Source organism: Salvelinus sp. IW2-2015, linkage group LG14 (genome assembly GCF_002910315.2).
Source record: "Salvelinus sp. IW2-2015 linkage group LG14, ASM291031v2, whole genome shotgun sequence".
Classification (NCBI taxonomy): Eukaryota; Metazoa; Chordata; class Actinopteri; order Salmoniformes; family Salmonidae; genus Salvelinus; species Salvelinus sp. IW2-2015.
The window spans coordinates 43,541,947-43,558,775 of record NC_036854.1 but is presented as its reverse complement, the minus strand read 5'-3'; the positions used below and the strand labels follow the sequence as shown (position 1 = coordinate 43,558,775).

At 43.4% G+C, this 16,829-nt stretch overlaps 1 protein-coding gene across 13 annotated transcripts in view; it reads right to left on the bottom strand.

Moving 5' to 3' along the window:
- The window catches only part of svila (supervillin a), a 134,179-nt gene that overhangs the window by 71,820 nt on the left and 45,530 nt on the right, over window positions 1-16,829 (bottom strand). For 11 of the 13 annotated variants that reach the window (XM_024000324.2, XM_024000329.2, XM_024000326.2 and 8 more), the window contains exon 1: window positions 3,319-3,652. The exons of 1 other annotated variant lie outside the window; for it this stretch is intronic. The gene's annotated coding sequence lies outside the window, so the exon portion shown is untranslated. Of the gene's footprint in view, window positions 1-3,318; window positions 3,653-16,829 lie in introns of those variants that run through there. One more of the 13 variants, XM_024000336.2, reaches the window with a different exon arrangement.

Below are 16,829 nucleotides of genomic sequence, written 5' to 3'. Positions count from 1 at the left end.
GTCAGTCATTCTCTCTACTTTGAGCCAGGAGAGATTGACATGCATGTTTTTGATTTAAGCCCTCTGTGTACTTTTAAGGGCCAGATGTGCTGCTCTGTTCTGGGCCACTATACATTTGCCTATATCCTTATTTGTAGCACTTGACCATATATAGGGCAGTAATCTAGGTGTGAAAACTAGGGCCTGTAGGACTGGTTTGGTGGATTATGATGTCAAGAAAGCAGAGCTTTATTACAGACAGAACTCTCCCCATTTTAGCTACCGTTTAAATCAATATGCTTCGACTATGGCGGTTTACAATCTAGGGTTACACCAAGCAGTTTAATCTCAATTTGTTCAATCGACACATAATTCATTACTAGATTTAAATGAGGTTTAGCAAATGTTTTGTCCCAAAACAATTTATTTAATTTGATATATTTAAGATGAACCTATTACTAACCACCCATTCTAAAGAAGGCAAGTAGTCTGACATGGCCAACGACTTGCGTGGTCAGGCCAGACAGATATGTTAAGACTCTCCTCTGGCTTTGGTCTGAGGCTTCTTCCTGCATGACTGGCTCTGGCTCAGGTCCACCTCTGTGTCATGGACCATCAGGCTGTTGGGATGTTGGATGTGTCACTCAATAAGCTGACCCTTAACCTCAGGACGGCCATTAGAGATCCTACAGTACACAGTCAGGTAGGGCAGGATCCAATTCAATAGGGAGACAGACCCACGCTTGAAACCGAGTGAAACAGGGGAGGTCCAAGCAGAACAGATTTCCTATTGTAAAACATTTAGCTATTGTGTGCCACACTCAACACAACCCTGATCTGAACAGGAGGCCTCCCCAGTCCCAACCCATCTTAAATAACAAGTCAGACCAAAACAAATGTTGTCGGTTGCAACGGTTGGACGCTCTGTCGTCTCTGAACTTCATTTTAGGTTTGTTTTCTAACGTTTACACGCCTAACAGGTGATCTATTGCACATAGCAGTAGTTCTTGTTAGTCTCACATGTCCTTAAGACCAGGCGATTTGTTGTCAGTGCTCTTGAACATTCTGTTCTGCTGCCAGCCTTCTCTATGGACACCCATCGCTGGAGAGACCAAACAAGGCCGTCAAAACAAACCTCTTATTAATAACAGACCTATTGGAGTGTGTGATGACAAAGATATCACCAAGCTAAATGAAGAGAAGGTCAACAACATGTAGTACTCTCCTGTCCACAACAGTGTGTCTACTTCCTCACGTAGCTGAGAGATGCATGGTGATAGGACTCGCTCCTGTTCCTGGCAGGGCCGGAGTGAACAAGCTCTACATCCAGTCTACATCCCCATCCATCCTCAGATTGTATGGACACCGTTATTAACTGGAGAGAGATGCGACGGTCGTCATGTCAGCACTCAGTGCAGTGGGAGACTATTTGCAATCTTATTGTCACTAGTATAACACACAACACATCTAGTTCTTTCTCCATCTCAGAAGGATCCATTTAAATGGACTTCTCCCAGGGTCATCACATGAAGTGATCGGAGTGTGAAGAAACCGTCTCTGCCAAGACAACAGCTACAGTGTATAAGTGCTTCCAGTAAACGTCTGAAAAGATTGGATGGTCACGGAGGGTGAATCCCTGGGGCTCGGACTCTATTACAAACAGCTGATGGTAGATGCCATGGCAACAAAGTAAAAGTGGTGAAAGGCTTATTGGGGAGGGGGGGGGTGGGGGACTGAAACCATAGACTACGTGGACGGCATCAGGACTCTCCTTTCTCACACGCAAGCCTGAAGCCACCCGGAAATTAGATCACAGTTAGCCTATTAGATAACGCTTAAACTGGGTATTTACGGAACGGTGCTAAATAGACACTTAGCCAACAGTTGGCCCCATTTAAATGACACATGTGGAAACCGTGCACAAACATACACTTAGGTACACAGGATACTACACACACTTAAGAGGTGTCTTGTCCAGACCACAGGGGATATCCATCTGAGAGATGTTAAGTAAATAATGAAGCGCCCTCACAGGTGTTAAATCGGCCTCAAGATCACATTTCAACTTTGGATTTGTATACACAAAGCCATCTTAATGTGGTACTGATCTAGGATGAGATACTGCAGCTATAAAAATCTACATTACACAAATAAATGAATATTTTTTTGCCTCGGAAGCGTTAGTTGGCTGTACCTGCGCTAAAACTCGTGTATTTTTCATCCTATAGCTCGTTCTCCATCTTTTTAAATAGTGAGCCAACATGTTTTCAGCACAACATCAAATCACAAAATTACAGTATCGAATCGCAATACATACAGAAATATTGTGTAAGTATTGTGATAACGTCGTATCATGAGGTCCCTGGCAATTCCCAACCCTAGATTTGTTTGTGTTGCCATAGTCCTATGAGCAAGCATGCGCGCGTTCCTTGTCAGGGCAGTTGTGCTCTATTTCTGTCCTGTGTATTCTGATCCTGACCGAGAGAGAGCAGAACAGGTGCGGGACAATGTGCAGCTGTAGTGTCAGGTCATGACAGAGCTATGTCCCAGTCCTTTACGGTCTCACACACACACACACACACACACTCAGACAAACCAACTACACAAATCGCAATTTCACCTATTCTAAAGCTTTTCGCACTTCACCACATTCATCTGTGGTATAATCCATCTGAAGCAGTATACGAGCGTGGAAATATCAACAATATCTCACGAGAAAGTAGATCGGACATGTCATATGGCTGTCACTTTTTCAGAGCATTAAGAATCTTCATAAGGATTTTATAAAACGCTATACTGGTCAACAAAAGGTGGACAAAAGTTCAGCATCAAACTGACTATGGACATTTTCTGATTTAAGCTGGAAATCTGTGCATGTCGTCTACTGCTAACGGGTCTGGGAGGAAGAGTCCTGGACTAGGTTAGGTAGGTCAGTGGCTGTGCCGGTCCAAGTCAAACAGGCAGGCACCAGAATGAAATTGGGAATGTGAGGAGAGAACAAGAATGGGTTCCAACAAGGACTGTTCCATTCAACTAGAATGGGGATACGGACTATTCCAGAATACCATTGGGTTCAGCAACACCCCATTTCGTTGCAATCTCGCCCTTCCTCATTGTCCATCATCAAACCAGTTCACTTCGAATAGATAGGGGTCATCCAGCCAGCGATCATATCAAATCAGACCACCTCTTCACTGAACACGTCATAATATAAAATACCCAACGACAGCCCAGCTAGCATTCCATTCAAACCGTATAAAGGCTTTTAGAAGCCAGTCAGTATTTCAATCTTCTCCTCACAAAACCTTCCCCCAACATTTCCCCAACTCAACTCCTTACTTAAGTTTTCCTCTCAGATTAGATGTGACAGTGTATTGCCTGGGCTGGGGTAGGTCTTCTGGGGTAGGTGTTCCTGGGCTGGGGAAGGTCTTCTGTGGTAGGTTTTCCTGGGCTGGGGAAGGTCTGTTGGTAGTAGTGCCTAGGTTAGGGTAGGTCTTCTGGGGGCAAGTCCGTGGGGGTAGGTCTCTAGTGTGTTGGGTCTTTGGGGGCCGGATAGTTCCACAGTGGGTCTGGGAGAAGATCACAGCTAAGCACAGGAGGGCTAGTAGGACACGACTGACATGATGCACGAGTTGCCCGCACCGTTAGAACGACGGCCACCTCCCCCCTCTCGCTCCCCCCTCCCGCATGTGTGGCAGTTATATCTGCAGCAGGCATGATTCAGGGAGCTGACAAATTTAGAACGGTGCTTTCCCACTCAGGCTCGATCAATCAAACACAGAAGAGAGGAAAGGGTGAGCGAGAACATTTTGAAGCAATGACAAGGGGGTAAAGGGGTGGTTGAAGAGGCTGTTAGGGATGTGCATCTTTCCCTTTCAAGATGATTGGATACGCATCTAGATACATGGGCTCCGATACGGGAAAGATGCATTTTAGTTAGAAACGATTCGGTGCTATTCGGTTTGATTAGAGAAAGAATTGATGCAATAACATTTGTTGAATAAACACATTCACTTTCCATTCTAAATTAAAATCTGCTGCTGATGGAGCTCATGAGCTGGGCCTCTCTGAGCTGGATCTGTCTGAGCTGACGTGTGTGTAAATGTTGTATGTACTATGTAGGGACCTGAGCCATACGGGGCACACTAAGCATCTACCACCCCACTATCAGATTAAGGGGAGAAATGTAGCCTGTATCCCCCCACACTAATTCACTTGTCATTTTTGCAGATGAAGTGTTTGAGGTAGTAATGTATCCATATTCCTCAGCTGTTGAATATATAGCACAACTTCGGATCCCCCCCGCAACTCAAAATCAAAATGTTTTCAACCATTTGGAAATTTAGAGTGATTTTTTCATTCTCTCGCATCGGCCATGCAGTGACCCTCGCAAAAGTGATTGCTGTGTTCGTTATGAAATTAAAGTCAACTTTACATAAAAAAATGACCATCTACACTGATTGTTCAAAGCAAAACGACCCAAACTATTGCCGATGGTGTACCTAAACAATCAAAATAGAATCTATTGTAAGCCCCGTTCAGTAGGTATAGCCAGACTAGAGTTGTCTCTGGTAACTTACTTTTTAAATCAGGTAAAAACAATTTAACATCACATAGATAACAATAACCTAGCAAATTACACAGGTTGTCACTCAACTAATAAAGCCTAATATCATACAAGCCATTTTAGCAGTGGCTTGCGTGATCAGGAACAAGCCGCCTCCCTCGCGTTGGCCAGCAGGCGAAGCTGAGCACAGTGTGCAGTTTGACTAGGCTACTGATATTGCCTGGGGTTGTTCGGCATGCACAATGACATGTAGATCAATGATTGTCAACGCAGTTCGACACTGACGCATCAGTTGTCACATAAGACAAGGTATTTTCAAAAGGTAAAAATAATGTACTATGAGCAGAAACACCGATGCGCTTGAATATTAAACATTTTAAAAATCGGGGAGCGATGCGTCTCCGTTGATCCTTACATCCCTTGAGGCGATCTTGATTCTCGTCCCAGGTGTATGTCTACTCAGACCATCAACCAGTCACAATCTACAGATAGAAGCCACTTGATACAACACATGTACTAAGAGTACCAGTGTCAACCCACAGCATATACACCACACTAAAATAAAAGTTAATTTGATACAGGACGTGTAAAAATATTCAGTCAATGTGACCCCTTGACTTTAGGTGCCAGTCTGTCTTGGTATCCCGGCATTTCTATTTATCCCTGGATGTTTACCTGGCTGGGACAATACATTTACATTTGAGTCATTTAGCAGACACTCTGGACTTACAGTAGGGAGCACATACATTTTTGTACTGGTCCCCTGGGGAAAATCAAACCCAGAACCCTGGTGTTGCAAGCACCACACTAACAACTGAGCTACTTGGGACAATATGTATCATGCATGTCATATCTAGGATCAGTTTTCCCTTTTAGATCACAACAAATAAGATTACAAGGAGGGGGGAGGGTCAACCCTCCTATTCGAAGACGCTTGATACGGCCTGGCCTTAGACCTGACATGGCTGTGGGGGTCTGGAGAGGAGGTCCGAATTCCACCTCAGCGGAGGGTGGTAGCGTCCGCAGCCCAAAACCAGCAGGAGGTAACTGGAGACGCTGGCAGCCATTTATGGCCTCTTGGCTGGTGCTTTGATAGCACTCAATCTCCCAGAAATAGAAATTGACTTCACTCACTCTGTCTCTCTCAACTCACAGGGATCAAGTCAGCTGTCACAGGGAAACAATCCCCTCGGATACCTAACTACCTCGACACACGCAAACACTTTGCGCCAACTTTTCTAAAAAATAGCTGTAGCTAGGTAATATTCTCTCAATGTTGCTGGTTCCGTCATTAAATACTTGGTAATGTCGAAGGATAAGGCAGTCCCTTTGACATACATGTATTAATGACTCGTGGAAACTGACAGGGACATTCTCCAGAAGGTGTAGGGGTGACAAAATCATGGCAGTCAAGGTTTGACATGGAGCACTAGGCTATTCTAAGATGCTCATCATATCAACATACAGTATGAGTAACATATAGGAAATGTAGTATCGGGTTGATGTGGGGAGTTAAATCTGTCCTCTGTTTCGATGACAGGGTGAGGGAATGTTCTGGATGTAGGCCAGTAGAATGAACGCTTCTGTCCTGTCAACAGGGCAGCCAACGGGCCATCCTCCATGCTTTAGGCATGACATTCACATGACAGTACATATAGAGAGCAGTTAAACACCTTGTCACTCCCACTAACAGAGAGGGGGGGGGATTATCATCCCAATGCCATCATGTCTATATTTACTCTATTAGAATCAAGTGGATGAAGGTGATGAAATAAAAAGGAAAGATGAGCAACTGACGGTAACGAAAACTCAGTGAGGACGGCTGTTCGGTCTTCTGTGGACTCACACTGGGACAATACACCCATTGAATGAAAGACCTGTTGACCGTTATGGGTCCAAATCCCAGAAAAGATTGTCTTAAAATCAGCAAGCAACACAGAATAGTCACCAGGACACAGAGCTGAACTGATTCCCATCAACTGCCACGTAAAGAGCCTTTTTCTCAACAAACAGTACCCTCTAGTGTTCATCACCAGGTACTGACTTAGAATCTCCTATGGGAGTTGAGAAACTCACTTCAAACTCTCATTTATTTAGCCTTCTGCTCACTCAACAATAAAATGAATAAGCTGTATATCAAAACTGTATTAATTTGTTTACCCTGTGTTACAAAAGTAAACCGTGAAGCTGATAAACGTTTTGTCAGTTGGTTGGGACATGGGGTACTGGGCACGAGGCCAGAGCTTTGAGGTTGTTTAGCAGAGAGCGTTGAGGTGCTTTGTGCTTTCTTTCAGTGGATTAGCAACCGTTAACTTTGAAGACAGAGGAAAGGAGAAGAGAAGACCTGGTGACTCACAGGCTAATTAGCTGAGGGGAACCATTACCACTTTATCAGCCAACCAAAACTATGACATGGTAGAGAGAGGAGCAAATGTGATTTCAATTTAGCTTTGTTGTGTGGCAAGGCAGAATGTTTATTACAAACATACCGAGTCGACCACATTGAAACAGTCAGCACAACAGACAGAAATTGTGCAGACAAAGCAACTAGCTAGCTAACTACATTTCTGTTTTTCCATAAACACCAGCAAATACACCACAATGCCGGAGACGATGGAGGAAACGTGGACATATTTGCACTTGTAAAACCACTGCTACACTCCATGCAAAACCCTCCAGTGTGCGCTCTCCCACGCTTGTGTGACATACCGCTATAGGGTTAACAAAACCGCTCAATTAAAACGTTCCTCTTTGCAGGACCTGGATCTTCTTCACACCCGTCTGGTTGTTCCATTGTCCTTGGCCTCTTGGACCACAGGACCAAGCAAGCTGGATCCTCACCGCTCTCTCCCATACTCTCCTCAGCCTCACCAAGCGCAAAACACACTATCCATCACTACTGTACTTTAAATGTTCTACTCAATAATACAGGTTTCACTACATACATGAGTGGTAAGTCAGTACTGATAAAGTTGATTTCCTTACATGAACTGTAACTCAGTAAAAGCTATATTTTTGTTCAGTGTACATAATATTACATTGGCTTTAAATATCACTCAATTTTAGGTCCCACCGACTGTCCCAACATGACATGTAAGTGAATTCTGACAGTGTAAAATGTCCTTAGTTGACACCCTTAGCTGATTCTATACCCATTTGAAGATAAACAAGTTATTAATGTGTTTGATAAGATTAGAGACTATTTACATTTTAGGGGACCCCACAACCGCAAGTTTGGGAACCACTGTACTACTAACCTCTCTCCCTGCTTGCTTCAATGCTTCCTCTCCCTGTATCTCCTTTGCAGCCTGACTCACCACTGTCTGTCTCACTACTTTTTAATTTCACCTTTATTTAACTTGTTTGGGATAGGGGGCAGCATTTTCACGTTTGGATGAAAAGCGTGCCCAGAGTAAACTGCTTGTTACTCAGTCCCAGTTGCTAATATATGCATATTTTTAGTAGATTTGGATAGAAAACACTGAAGTTTCTAAAACTGTTTGAATGATGTCTGTGAATATATCAGAACTCATATGGCAGGCGAAAACTTGAAAAAAATCCAACCAGGAAGTGGTTTAAAAGTAGAAGCTCGAACTGTTTGGGCACAGACCTGGATAGTATGACAGAACTCTGCAGGCTATCTCTGCAGTAGATTGCAATTCCACCCCCTTTGGCAGTTCTGTCTTGATGGAAAATGTTGTAATTGGGGATGGAAATTTCAGAATTTTTGGTGGCCTTCCTATGCCAGGATTCAGACACGGCTAGGACATCAGGGTTGGCGGAGTGTGCTAAAGCAGTGAATAAAGCAAACTTAGGGAGGAGGCTTCTGATTTTAACATGCATGAACCCAAGGCTTTTACGGTTGCAGAAGTCAACAAATGAGAGGACACACAGGGCCTGGGTTAACCTCTACATCCTCAGAGGAACAGAGGAGGAGTAGGATGAGGGTACGGCTAAAGGCTATAAGAACGGGTCGTCTAGTGCTTTGGGAACAGAGAATAAAAGGAGCAGATTTCTGGGCTTGGTAGAAGAGATTCAGGGCATAGTGTACAGACAAGGGTATGGTAGGGTGCGAGTAGTGGGGGTAAACCTAGGATTTGAGTGACGATGAGAGGTTTCATCTCTGGAGGCGCCAGTTAAGCTAATGGCGGTCTCCGCATGTGTGGGGGGTGGGACAAGGGGGCTGAGGCATGTTGAGCAGGACTAGGGGCTCCGCAGTAAAATAAAACAATGAGAGCTGCCCTAAACAACAGTATACAAGGCATATTGACATTAGAGAAAGGCAAAAAGCAATCACATGTGTTGATTGGGAGAGCTAAGACAACAACGGGTGAGACAACAATGGGTAAACAGCTAGGTCAACAACAACGGGTAACTGGTGATGAATGGGCAGAGAGGGTCACAGTTAGCTACACACAGGCTACACAGAGTTCAAGGCTGGGGCCGACAGGTAAACAAAATGAAGTACTGTGTTAATGAACAGTCCAGCAGGCATCAGCTGAGTAGCCTTGTGATCATAGGGTCCAATGAGCAGCAAAGGTGAAACAGGGAGCCGTTCGGTAGTCGATTACTACATAAGGCGAGCGGGAGAGACGGTGTTCAGGAAGCTAGCAGGCCGGGGTTAGCAGATGGATCAACACCAGCATCCACGACGCGGAGGCCGGTTGAGCGCACATCGGCCGAATTACGTCAGCAGACCAGTACTCTCTATAAAGGAAAGGTATTATGTTATGAGAACTTATTGTAGCCCGTCTTTTTATTATAGCTAGCTTAATTTCAGTCAACTGCTCATGCTGAGATCAGGCCTCCGTTCAACGTTAGCTTCTAGCTTCATCCTTCTAGCTAGGTAGTTCTAGCTAGCTACCTGGCTAATAGCCAGAGCCCTTGAGCTACCTAGCTAGCTATCTGACTGAAACATCAGCGACTAATTTACCAGTTGTACACTCATTCTCCAAGACTCAGTGGCGGGTTTGTTTGGGGGATGTCTGTTGACACGGCAGGAGTTGAGGGATGTTAAAATAATTTCCACTGTCAGCGGGCTCTCTCTCTCTGCTACGTGCCACTGTAGGTCTGGGCTGAGCCGGTAGTTCGTTTCACCTCTCGGTACTTGAATTGAATTCAAGTACTTTAAGCACCTTGTGCAAGCCCTGCACAAAGCAGATGAACATGGCATCACACCAAATATCAATTCAACTTTAGGGATTGTTGGAGAATACTTCTCTAGCCTTGCTGGCTAAAGTTACTGTAACTAGCCTTCCGTGGTCATGGCTGGCCATGTGACTAGATAGTTAAATGTGGACTCGCACTAACTTATTGTGTTCATCTCATGTTCAGTGTATCTGTAGCTTCAGTTTTTAATTTTCAAAGTACGATTTAAGTGGCAATTACACAGACGACAGCTTGGCTCAGGTTACTTGCAACTCCTTCAAAATTTCATAAGAGCCCTCTCCACACCATGATTAGTCCACTTTTATTTGTATTTTTTTTACCCCTTTTTCTCCCCAATCTTGTCTCATCGCTGCAACTCCCGTACGGACTCGGGAGAGGCGAAGGTCGAGGCTTCTTGACACAATGCCCACTTAACCCGGAAGCCAGCCGCACCAATGTGTCGGAGTAAACACCGTACAATTTTGCGCCGCCTCATGGGTCTCCCGGTCGCATCCGGCTGCGACAGAACCTGGACTCGAACCCAGAATCTCTAGTGACACAGCCTTAGACCACTGTGCCATTTGGGAGGCCAGAGTCCACTTTCATAAACACTATACTGAACCTCCCATCTCAACCACAGTAACTCTTCACGTCAGTCTGTGTAAATTAACCAACAGAACAACCTAGAACTGGGCAATATGGCCTAAAACTCGTATCTACATTTTTTCTAACTTTTGGGCGAGTCACGCTACATCGATTCTTTTTATGGTTCTCTCTAAAGCTTTGTTGTGTAATTAAAAAAAAGTAAAATAGGCTTCATTTAAAACAGTCAGCAATAATCTAAATGAATTCAGAGCTTGTGAAATGAACCATAAGACCCACTAATAAATAGTTTTACCAGCTTTTTTTGTATTACTCACTGATCTGGGTTTCAGGTTTGTCTATAAAAATTATAAGTTTGTTACAAATTTAACCAGAACCATGCACATTCACTAATAACGCAGCAGGGATTATAGAAAATTAACACCGGTCGCATGAACAATCTCTCAAGCACAAGCCCACGTGCTAGTGAGTAGCCAGCTAATATTTATATTTCAAGTTTATCCAACTTGGATTGAGGTATAATTTCACAAAACTCTGAATTCAGTTAACAAGGCAAAACGGTTGAATTGTTATGCACACACCCTTCGATCCGTCTCCAACTGTTTGACCAGCATGCTAGCCTGTCCAATTTGTTCAGAGGATGAACTCAAGCGGCCTACCTTATTTCTCAGAATGGGAACAAGTTGTCAATTCCTTATATAAAAAGTTTTATGCTTATTGCAAATGTATAAAAATAAAAAAAAAGACTAAACAGCTAGTATAACAATCTTTGAATACCGCTAGCTATACGTAGTATCGTAATGCGTACGTGACAAACTGAGCATACATTTTCCAGAATGAATGTCCATTGCTACATTCGTTTTAGTAGTGTCTGCTCGAAATTTGAGGAGTTGAAACATAAACAGGGTATGGTTCGAAAGGTTACCTTCTCCTCTATTACATTACAATGATGTACCTGTGTGTTTCGGTGTCCATATGACCGATTCTGTTGGACCAAACCTCAAATGTAAATAGCGAGTTGAAAAAGTTTGTCAGAGAGGAAGAAGTGACCTCATCTGTTATTGTGAGTGGTAGGTGCTTGGGAGAAAGGTTTCACTCTCGACAAAATCTGTCCAAAAATAAGCCCAAAGCGTTTCTATGCGCTTATTTTGAACCTAAGCTTGGCCGCATGCCTTCCCGCCTTTGGGACAACGACTCCCATTGTTAGGGCGGAGACATGAGCATCTCGTCATTATATAAAGATCTCTGGTGTAAAAGGAAAGGTGCACATCACAGAAGTAGCGAACGAGACATTTACATTTTAGTTATTTGGCAGGCGCTCTTATACAGAGTGACTTACAGGAGCAATTAGGTTTAAGTGCCTTGCTCAAGGGTACATCTGCAGATTTTTCACCTAGTCAGCTCTGTGATTCGACACAGCAACCTTCCGGTTACTGGCCCAACGCTCTTAACTGCTAGGCTACCTGCATGAGAACAAGCGGCCATAAACGCTCATGAAAAACGAAAAATACCAACAAATAAAACGTGATATTGCGATACAGGCATTTGGAATATCACACAAAAACAAATGAATTCTATAAATCCCCCAAGCCTACGTCAACCCCAAATAAACAGACACCGAAGAGATAAGGCTTCAAAGAGTCTGGTGCTTACAAAGGGGGCAGAGAAAGGGAGAGAGAGTTTTCTGGAGCCATGCGTGTCAGAGCCCCTTATCTGAACAAGTTTCAATGCTGACAAGAGGCTCCAGGCATGACCTGGCTAGCTGCTGCGCTCTTTCCCCTCTCTCGTCGCTCTAATTTCCCTAGCCATCCCCCCCCCATCCCTGTACCCCTCTATCACCCACCACCCCTACCCCTCTCTGACCTAGTTACACAAACCAGATCCCCTTCCCATCCCACCCAGAGTCACCACAGCAAATAAATTAGGATTTACACTGCATTACCAAGCAGATATGTCAGTGCAGGATATGAATGAACAGTAGGAACAAGACAAAACACAGCAAAAGAGAGGAGGAAGGAGGCCCAAAGAGACTTGTGCCTGGCAATCCTACAGAGCCACTGAAGCCTACCTTTCATGATGCCCGCCCTCTTCTCTGAGTGAGCTCGTGACTGCACTAGTTCCTAGTTCCTCTGACAAACAGCCTCCACAGCCAGATGGGACCAGAGTGGGGCGAGAGAGGCAGGTAGGGTTGGAGTGGAACTAGTCACATGACTACCAGACTGGGGGAGACACTAACTGCCGGTTCTCAGTTCCTGGCTGCGTCCCAAGTGACACCCTATTCCCTATATAGCGCACTACTTACAGTGCACTAAGTCTTGACCAGGGCCCATAAAGGGAATAGGGTACTGTTTGGGACAACCTGTGGCAGCCAGGGCTCCCCACCAGTAACCACAGCCACCAGGACCCACGGGGCGGAGACTGGGTTTGGCGGTGACAGGAAAAAGGTTGGCCTATGGTCACCCGTTTGTACAACAGCCTGTTTGAGTCCCATATAGCACCGTATTCCCTATATAGTGAAAGGAGGGAGGAGGAATATGGGTCAACTGTAAGAGAAGAGCCAAACAGAGGGACAGTAAAAACAGGAAAACAATGTTCCCACATGGATGGATGCCAACACCTAACTGACAAACACAAATAGTCGACACTCACTATCCTGCAGACGGTCAGATGTGAACAAAGCTTTTCTTCCAGGTTAAAAGGTCAGAGGTTATGTTAGACAAAAATCGACCTTGCAATAAATTGCCTGAATTGATGAAATAAATATAATAAGTTTCTAACAATATGCAGCAGTTTATTATCCTTTAAACAACTAGTTGGATGGTTGTAGCCATCAATTGTCCCATTAACAAATCACCCATATAAGCAAACTTATTTTATTTCAAACTGCACATTTCTCTAGTATAGGCTACTTATCCTAATAAACTATAAGCAAAATGCCTGCAATAGGTGATCAGTATGGTCGGTGTTGATCATTTTTGGTTTACCGTACCAGCTCTACGCTCATATCTATCCATCTCATACACAAAGGTTTGGGGTCACTTAGAAATGTCCTTGTTTTTGAAAAGCAAATTTTTTGGTCCATTAAAATAACATCAAATTGATCAGAAATACAGTGCAGACATTGTTAATGTTGTAAATGACTATTGTAGCTGGAAACGGCAGATTTTATATGGAATATCTACATAGGCGTACAGAGGCCTATTATCAGCAACCATCACTCCTGTGTTCCAATGGCACGTAGTGTTAGCTAATCCAAGTTTATATCACTTTAAAAGGCTAATTATTATTAGAAAACCCTTTTGCAATTATGTTAGCACATCTGAAATCTGTTGTCCTGATTAAAGAAGCAATAAAACTGGCCTTCTTTAGACCAGTTGAGTATCTGGAGCATCAGCATTTGTGGGTTAGATTACAGCCTCAAAATGGCCAGAAACAAATAACTATTCTTGTTCTGAGAAATTAAGGCTATTCCATGCGAGAAATTGCCAAGAAGCAGAAGATCTGTACAACGCTGTGTACTTGTCCCTTCACAGAACAGCGCAAACTGAGGACAAGTACATTAGTGTCTAGTTTGAGAAAGACGCCTCACAAGTCCTCAACTGGCAGCTTCATTAAATAGTACCCGCAAAACACCCGTCTAAACGTCAACAGTGAAGAGGCGACTCCGGGATGCTGGCCTTCTAGGCAGAGTTGCAAAGAAAAAGCCATATCTCAGACGGGCAAATAAAAAGAAAAGATTAAGATGGGCAAAAGAACACAGATATATACAGTTGAAGTTGAAAGTTTACATACATCTTAGCCAAATACATTTAAACTCAGTTTCTCACAATTCCTGACATTTAATCCTAGTAAAAATTACCTGTCATAGGTCAGTTAAGATCACCACTTTATTTTAAGAATGTGAAATGTCAGAATAATAGTAGAGAGAATTATTTATTTCAGCTTTATTTCTTCCATCACATTCCCAGTGGGTCAGAAGTTTACATACACTCAATTAGTATTTGGTAGCATTGCCTTTAAATTGTGTAACTTGGGTCAAATGTTTCAGGTAGCCTTCCACAAGGTTAAAAATAAGGTGAATTTTGGCCCATTCCTCCTGACAGAGCTGGTGTAACCGAGTCAGGTTTATAGGCCTCCTTGCTCGCACATGCTTTTTCAGTTCTGTCCACAAAATTTCTCTAGGATTGAGGTCAGGGCTTTGTGATGGCCACTCCAATACCTTGACTTTGTTTTCCTTAAGCCATTTTTCCACAACTTTGGAAGTATGCTTGGGGTCATTGTCCATTTGGAAGACCCATTTGCGACCAAGCTTTAACTTCCTGACTGATGTCTTGAGATATTGCTTCAATATATCCACCTAATTTTCCTTTCTCATAATGCCATCTATTTTGTGAAGTGCACAAGTCCCTCCTGTAGCAAAGCACCCCCACAACATGATGATGCCAACCCCGTGCTTCACGGTTGGGATGGGGTTCTTCGGCTTACAAGCCTCCCCCTTTTTCCTCCAAACATAATGATGGTCATTATGGCCAAACAATTCTATTTTTGTTTCATCAGACCAGAGGACAGTTCTCCAAAAAGTACAATATTAGTCCCCATGTGCAGTTGCAAAAAGTAGACTGGCTTTTTTATGGCGGTTTTGGAGCAGTGGCTTCGTCCTTGCTGAGCGGCCTTTCAGATTGTCAATATAGGACTCGTTTTACTGTGGATCTACATACTTTTGTACCTGTTTCCTCCAGCATCTTCATAAGGTCCTTTGCTGTTGTTCTGGGATTGATTTGCACTTTTCGCACCAAAGTACGTCCAAAGTACGTGAGCGGTATGACGGCTGCGTGGTCCCATGGTGTTTATACTTGCGTGCTATTGTTTGTTCAGATGAACTTGGTACTTTCAGGCATTTGGAAATTGCTCCCAAGGATGAACCAGATTTGTGGAGGTCTACAATTGTTTTTCCTGAGGTCTTGGCTGATTTCTTTTGATTTTCCCATGATGTCAAGCAAAGAGGCACTGAGTTTGAAGGCAGGCCTTGAAATACATCCACAGGGACACCTCCAATTGACTCAAATTATGTCAATTAGCCTATCAGAATCTTCTAAAGCCATAACATCATTTTCTGGAATTTTCCAAGCTGTTTAAAGGCACAGTCAACTTAGTGTATGTAAACTTCTGACCCACTGGAATTGTGATACAGTGATTTATAAGTTAAATAATCTGTCTGTAAACAATTGTTGGAAAAACTACTTGTGTCATACACAAAGTAGATATCCTAACCGACTTGCCAAAACTATAGTTTATTAACAAGAAATGTGTGGAGTGGTTGAAAAACGAGTGAATGACTCCAACCTAAGTGTATGTAAACTTCCGACTTCAACTGTACACACGTCAAAAGGTGACGCCTCCTCATTCCAGGGTTTCTATTTTTTACACTGTAGAATAATAGTTAAGACATCAAAACTATAAAATATCACATATGGAATCTGGTAGTAACCACTATTAAAAAAAAAAAAATCTAAATATATTTTATATTTGAGACCATTATTCCTCATCCACCAAAGTTTAGTTGGCAATATGCAGTCAGGCAGGTAGTGTCGGACTGCCAGATGGTGAAGCGTGATTCATCTCTCCAGAGAACGCGTTTCCACTGCTCCAGAGTCCAATGGCGGCAAGCTTTACACCACTCCAGCCGACGTTTAGCATTGTGCATGGTGATCTTAGGCTTGTGTGCAGCTACTCGGCCACGGAAACCTATTTCATGAAGTTCCCGATAAACAGTTCTTGTGTTGACGTCGCTTCCAGAGGTAGTTTGGAACTCAATAGTTAGTGTTGCAATAGAGGACACAATTTTTGGGCGCAACGCTGTTCAGCACTAGACAGTTGTAATGGTGAGATGTCTTGGGGGTATGGTATTTGTGCTTCTAACTTTCTCACTCACTGTTCACGATTCATTCAGGACTATCCATAATCATTAAGGATGGAGTAAGAAGTCTACTTAAGTCACAGTAGAAATACCAGACCACTTGCTCTGTCTCACAAGCAGTGTTTGTCCCAAATGACATCCTTTTCCCCTTTATAGTGCACTACTTTTGACCAGAACACACTAAATAGGGAATAGGGTGCTATTTGGGACACAGAGGCTCGATCTGTAAAAAATATTTTTTTAAACAGTCCTCTCGTGCAGTAAGTAACAGTGTGGATAAACAAGCACGAAAACTGCATAAGCATCTAACACTGCACAGGACTTTGTGCTAATCTTCAGGCAACAGTTTGTCAAGGACAAAGTCTAAGCAGCAGACCAAAACATACAAACATTACCATGTATGGTTCTGTAAAATGGATTAAAAGTTCAGGAGTTTGGATTTGTTGTGTTAATGAAGCTTGGATAGGACTATGTCCTACAGCAACACATCATTCCCATGTGAGCAGGAGGCATGTATCAAAACACACACTCACATAAACAAACGCACACATCTGGTATCCCGATTATTCTGTGTGTGAATGCTTTTCTTTAAAAGGCAAACTGTTAGCTCAACGG